The 6,865-nt window shown below is 40.9% G+C and overlaps 1 pseudogene; it reads left to right on the plus strand.

Annotated features, from left to right (window-relative positions):
• Positions 1–3,899: 3,899 nt before the first annotated feature.
• Positions 3,900–4,887, plus strand: LOC103070470 (40S ribosomal protein SA-like; annotated as a pseudogene).
• The last annotated feature ends 1,978 nt before the right edge of the window (positions 4,888–6,865 follow it).

Raw genomic sequence — 6,865 nt, forward strand, 5'->3', positions numbered from 1 at the left:
GTGGAGGATAATAGAACTGTGGACTTGAAATTCAGTGAGCAGAGGAAATAAATCTTCAATGCCCTTCTAGTCCAGGACTTGCATGATGCTGCATCTTATCCTTCAATGGAACAGCTGCCTCTAGTAGGTGAGCCAAGCATGGGGGAGAGAGATCTGATAACCTGTGGCATCAGGTATCAGTTTGAATCTAGTTTTGAATCAGAATTTAGTTTTGAATTCTGAATCCAAAATACTAAATTGCTGTGTGACCCTAGTCAAGTCACTTAATCTCTCTGCTCCTCAGTTTTATCATTTGTGAATTAAGATCTTTGAACTAAATAATCTTTAATTTCTAAAATTATGTGTCTCGACCAAAAAAAAAAAGTCATTGTTTCAGTTTCCTCTATTTAAGGAAATATAAATGACATCAGCGATCAAACTGCCAGCTCCCCCCCACCCCAAAGTAAATTTAAAACCTGTGTGATTCATGACTCATTTTCAAAAGAAAGTGACATTTGCACCAGAGTTTCAAACCAGTTCATTCTGATTGCAAAGCTGTGCCACTAAATTGTCTCTTCTGCTATGTAGACAATGCAGAAATAAATATTGCTTGCTTTCCAATGGGCATATTTATTCCAGAGCACCAATTTATTCTTAGGGTAGTGAATAATTTTCTTTTAAATATTGAAGCTGCTTTTCTTAATGTCCGTATAACATTGTTATTTTCCCCTAGACTGTAGAGAAGCACATTAAAAGCTGCAAAGTCCTGATGACTTTCTATCCCTCCTCATACTAAAGCATTGTTGCCTCCAGACACACTTCACCTGTTAAGGACCCAGACTTGCCTTAGCTGATCTTTTTCGCTGCCCTCCCAGAAGGCTTTGTCCATCTCTAAAAGACCACCCTAGGGCTAGAAACAAATTGGATTCTATGGACCTTTTATGTTTTAAATTCTGGTTTTAATGGGATTGTAAAGGTTATAATAGAGGAAATTATTTGGGTCAGAGGTGTTAGGCGCCTCTTCCATTGGGCTTTCTAGCTCCTTTGGTTAGAGAAAATCTCTAATGAGGACAAGGTCATAGGAGCATATTAAATTGCCACACTATTCTGCTGCACAGGTTGTATTCCTAGATTTGGCCAATAACCTGGCTCATTCATTCAGTATTAATTCATTCACTTCCTCAACTAGATGCCAGAAACTGAAAAAAATATTAATACTAAATAGCCATTTTTAAGCACTTGGATGTACCAGGCACTGTGAGCTGTATGTTTTACATACAGGATCTCATTTGATTCGTACAATTGCTTGATGTAAGTAATGTTATTACAGCCATTTCATATGAGGAAACTGAGACTTGAGCAGATTAAGGAACTCACCCAAGGAGGAAGAGGGAAGGAGCCAGGATTCAATCCCAGGCAATCTGAGTCCGCATCAAACTAAAGAGAGTTCTCCACGGGGAGTCAGATACTAAAGGTTAATTAGCTAAAGTGTATTCGATTACTATTTGATCATAATCATTAACCAGCCATTACACAATTGTGATGAGGAATGAGAAAAGGGATTGAGGACTGTTAGATTCTATTGAGATGTCAGAGAATGCCTCCTTGAAGAAATGACACTTAAGCGGAGACACAAATATTTAGAAGGAGTTAGTCAAGTAAAAAGTGGGAGGGGTAGTAAGCTTTCCACGTGGACAGACCTACCCAATAAAAATAAATAAATAAAAGAAGAAACCAGGACTTACTGACTGATTAATAACAACTGGGCTGGGCTTCCCTGGTGGCGCAGTGGTTGAGAATCTGCCTGCCAATGCAGACGACACAGGTTCGAGCCCTGGTCTGGGAAAATCCCACATGCCATGGAGCAACTGGGCCCGTGAGCCACAATTACTGAGCCTGCGCGTCTGGAGCCTGTGCTCCGCAACAACAGAGGCCGCGATAGTGAGAGGCCTGCGCACCGCGATGAAGAGTGACCCCCACTTGCCACAACTAGAGAAAGCCCATGCACAGAAATGAAGACCCAACACAGCCATAAATAAATAAATAAATACATTGTGTATTATAAAAAAAAAAAAAAAAAACAACTGGGCTATACTAAGTCCTTTATAAGGCTTATCTCTTTTAATCTACATAGAAACACTTTAAGGTAGATATTATTATTTATCCTTACTTCACTCACACAGAAACTGAAACTGGGTATAGTTAAGTAGTGTAACCAAAGCCACAATCCAGTAACGGTGGGACAGGGCCTGGACTTAAGCAGTCAGGCTAGAATTTATGTTCTTGATTACAATTTGCTGTAAATGGGAAGGAGCCTTGTACATACTTGTCGTGTGTTGAACAGTGTTTCCACAAAACTCGTCTACCCAAACTTTGGAAGGTGACCTTATTTGGGCCTTGAGATGAAATCATTCTGGATTTGGGGTGAACCTTAAATCCAATGACTGATTTTTTTTGTAATAAGAGAGGACACGGAGACACAGAGAAGAAAACAATGTAAAGATACAGGCAGAAATTTGAGGGACACATCTACACACTAAGGAACTATGAAACTTGCCACCAAACACTAGAAACTAGGAGAGATATGGAACAATTTCCCCCTCACAGAAGGAAACAATCCTGCTGACACCTTGAGTTTGGACTGCTAGCCTCCTCCACTGTGAGAGGGACAGTTTCTGTTACTTTAAGTCACCCAATACATGGTAACCTGTTATGGCAGCCCTAGGGAAATAATACAGTACACTTTGCCACAGGGGAGCCTAGTAATAAAGTTTAGGAGGATTTATTTATTTATTCAACCTTATTCACTGTTTATACTGTTTGTCAGATATTTTGACAAGAGTTATGAAAAATGCACATGATGCAAATATGGGATCCACCTTCAAAGACTGCAAGGCAGAAACTGATAGGTGTCATATAAAAGTATAGATTAATAATAATAATCACTCTCACGTATTAAATACTTATATGACAGGCACTGTGAGTGATGGCTTACACACACTATTTAATTTAATATGCAAAAGGTAGATATAACTTATTACATTTAACAGATAAAGAAACTGAAGCATGATGAAGTTTAATTACCTTCTTCAAGGTTGTACATTTCTGCCAATGTCAGGGCTGGATCTCAATTTCCAGTGAGATGATAAAGGAAGGAACTCAATTAAAGAGAATACGTTTGATCTGGGTCTTGAATGATGAATAATGTTGGGCATTGAACGAAAGGCAAGGAGAAAGGATGTTATGGGTGAGAGTAACAGTGAACATAAAGGCAGAAAAACAGAGAATGGGGCTTTTGTTAGCAACGGAGTGCTCCAATTTGTTGAAATGTGTAGTACACTAAAAAAGAAACATGGGAAACTGATTTGGAATGGTAGATTCAGACCAGTTGTTGACCCCTGAGCAACTGTCAGGAAGACCTTGGAAATTATTCTTTGAAGAGATTGAAGTTCAGAAAGATTGTGCTAAAGCAAGTAGAATGATCCGATTGTTGCATCAGGGAGATGAATCCCACCGGTGCGTGAAAAATGGACTGGAGACTGGCACAGACTGGTAAGTAAAGATCCATTTAGGAGGGAAATGTCATAAGAGAGAGGGGCAAAAGCCATTCACATTCCTTGGAAAACAAATCCTAGTCCAAACCCCACCTGCTCGGTGCTTTGTGACCACCTAGAGGGGTGGGATAGGGAGGGTGGGAGGGACACACAAGAGGGAGGAGATATGGGGATATATGTTTATGTATAGCTGATTCACTTTGTTATAAAGCAGAAACTAACACACCATTGTAAAACAGTTATACTCCAATAAAGATGTTAAAACAAAACAAAACAAAACCTGTTGTGCCTTTCTGTGCTACCCAAGCAGGGATTCATATGAAAATGTCCTGGTTTTACATCCTAACTTAAAGGAAAACTTTCACAATGTCTGGAGCCCTTGCTAGCCTGCAAATGAAGGAGGAGGATGTCCTCAAATTTCTTGCATCAGGAATGTACTTAGGTGGCACCAGTGTTGACTTCCAAATAAATATACATCTACAAAGGAAAGAGCTGATGGCATCTACATCATAAATCTGAAGAGGACCTGGGAGAAGCTTTTTCTGATGGTTTGTACCATTGTTGCCATTGAAAATCTGGCTGATACCAGTGTCATATCCTCCAGGAACACTAGCTACAGGGCTGGGCTGAAGTTTGCTGCTGCTACCAGAGCCATTTTTATTGCTGGCCGCTTTGCTTCTGGAACCTTCACTAATCAGATCCAAGGAGCCTTCCAGGAACCATGTCTTCTGGTGGTTATTGACCCCAGGGCTGACCACTAGCCTCTTACAGAGCTGTCTTATGCTAACCTGTCTGCCACGGCTCTGTGTAACAGATTCTCCTCTGCACTATGTGGACATGCCACCCTCTACCACAACAGTGGGTTGGACGTGGTGGACACTGGCGCAGGAAGTTCTGTGCATGTGTGGTACCACGTGAGCACCCATGAGAGGTCATGCCTTATCTCTACTTGTACAGAATGCTGAAGAGATTGAAAAGGAAGTGTAGGCTGCTGCTGGAAAGGATGTGACCCAGGAGGAATTTCAGGGTGAGAGTAACAGTGAACATAAAGGCAGAAAAACAGAGAATGGGGCTTTTGTTAGCAATAGAGTGCTCCAATTTGTTGGAATGTGTAGTACACTAAAAAAGAAACACTCTGTTTATAAGCGTGTTTATACCACTCCAGCCCCTGAATTTACTGCCACTCCATCTGAGGTTACAGACCCTGCATCTGAAGGCACAGGTGCCCTCTGTGCCTATTCACCAGTTCCCTAGGGAAGACTGCAGGGCTCAGCCTGCCACTGGGGACTGGTCTGCAGCTCCCACTGGTCAGGACACTGAATTGGTAGGAGGAATGACCACTAAGTGGTCTTAAGCTGTTCTTCCACGGGCTCCTCCACAGAAAAATGGAATACGATTGACTGAAAATAAACATCAGTTTCTTTAAAATAAACATACAACAACAAAAAACTAGGACCAGATTCTCCCCTAGAGCATCTAGAAGAATGCAGCCCCACTGGCATCTTGATTTTAGCTTCATGAGAACTGTGTCCAACTTCTAACCTACAGAACTCAAAGAAAATATATTTGTGTTGTTTTAAGCCACTAAGCTTGTGTTCATTTGTTACCACAGCAACAGGAAACTAAAACAGATAAGCAGGAGAAAAGATATTTTTAGGTAGTATTAAGATCTAGAACAAAGAAAAAATTTTAAAGGATAGTATGATAGTGAGCCAGTGAAAAGACCCTCACACTTGGCCTGTGTTCTTGGTGTGTATAGAGCAAGAATGAGAGGCATTAAGATGGAGATGGAGAAGTAGGCTTCATTAGAGAGGAGATACTTTAACATTGTGTGAGATCATCTAACTGATCTCAATGAGGAAATTTAAAACTGGTGTAGGCTCAGACATTGGAATTTTTTCTGTGATGAATGTTGTGTTTTATCTATGCCTAAAAGAGAGAAACATGGGCCCTCTTTCGAGTTTTACACAGTTAAGGTAGGGATTTCTTTTTTTAAAAAATTAAGGCGTTTTGTAAGAGAAGTTTAAGGTTCATAGCAAAATTGAGGAGAATTATATAGATTTCCCATGTACCCCCTGCCTCCACACATGCACAGCCTCCTCCATCATCCACATCCCCCGCCAGAGTGGTACATTTGTTACAATTGATGAACCTACATTGGCACATCATAATCACCCAAAGTCTGTGGTTTACTTTAGGGTTCATTCTTGGTCTTATATATTCTATAGGTTTGGACAAATGTATAATTATATGTATCCAACAATATGATATATTTTCACTGTCCTAAAAATCCTCTGTGTTTCAGTTATTCAAACCTCCCCCACAAACCCACCCCTACCCCATAACCCATGGCAACCATTGATGTTTTTACTGTCTCATAATTTTGCCTTTTCCAGAATGTCATATAGTTTCACATAATTGTAATCATACAGTATGGAGCCTTTTCAGACTGACTTCTTTCACTTAGTAATATTCATTTAATATTCCTCCATGTCTTTTCATGGCTTGATAGCTCATGTTTTTTTTTAGCGCTAAATAATATTCCATTGTATGTAAATAATATTCCACAGTTTATTCATTCACCTACTGAAGGACATCTTGATTACTTCCAAGTTTTGGTAACTATGAATAAAGCTGCTAAAAACATTCAAGTGCAGGTTTTTGTGTGGACATAAGTTTTCAGCTGAGTTTTGTTTTAAATATAAAATGGACACAGATTTCCAGTTAAATTTGGATAATTGAACATATAGTTTGTGTTCATTTTCTCCAAACGTTTCACTAAAATGATGGCGAAAAAGTTTTTTAAAAAGCTATAAACCTGGGCTTCCCTGGTGGCGCAGTGGTTGGGAGTCCGCCTGCCGATGCAGGGGACACGGGTTCGTGCCCCGGTCAGGGAGGATCCCATATGCCGCGGAGCGGCTGGGCCCGTGAGCCATGGCCGCTGGGCCTGCGCGTCCGGAGCCTCTGCTCCGCAACGGGAGAGGCCACAGCGGGGAGAGGCTCCCGGGCCGCAAAAAAAAAAAAAAAAGCTATAAACCCCCAAGAAAAAAAAAAGGGACACCAGGCAACAGTATTTAGGAGATGTTACCCAGCTTTTAGACGATGGAAAGCTGATAGACAAATGAAAAGTGACCTAGAGAGTGGGGAAGGGTGATTTCTAGGCGCCTTTCAGTGGAAGCCAAAAGGAACTCATCTAATTCATGCATGAACTGTAGAAAAGCTTGGGAATTGAAATGACCAGGTAACTCTGAAAGCAGGATGGTTGACTGAGGGTTAAAAAAAGATGATTTGCCGCAATTGTATATGAAGAGGAGTCAGACCCCCCCCCCCCG

Source organism: Lipotes vexillifer, unplaced genomic scaffold, assembly GCF_000442215.2.
Source record: "Lipotes vexillifer unplaced genomic scaffold, Lipotes_vexillifer_v1.1 scaffold505, whole genome shotgun sequence".
NCBI classification, from domain to species: Eukaryota; Metazoa; Chordata; class Mammalia; order Artiodactyla; family Lipotidae; genus Lipotes; species Lipotes vexillifer.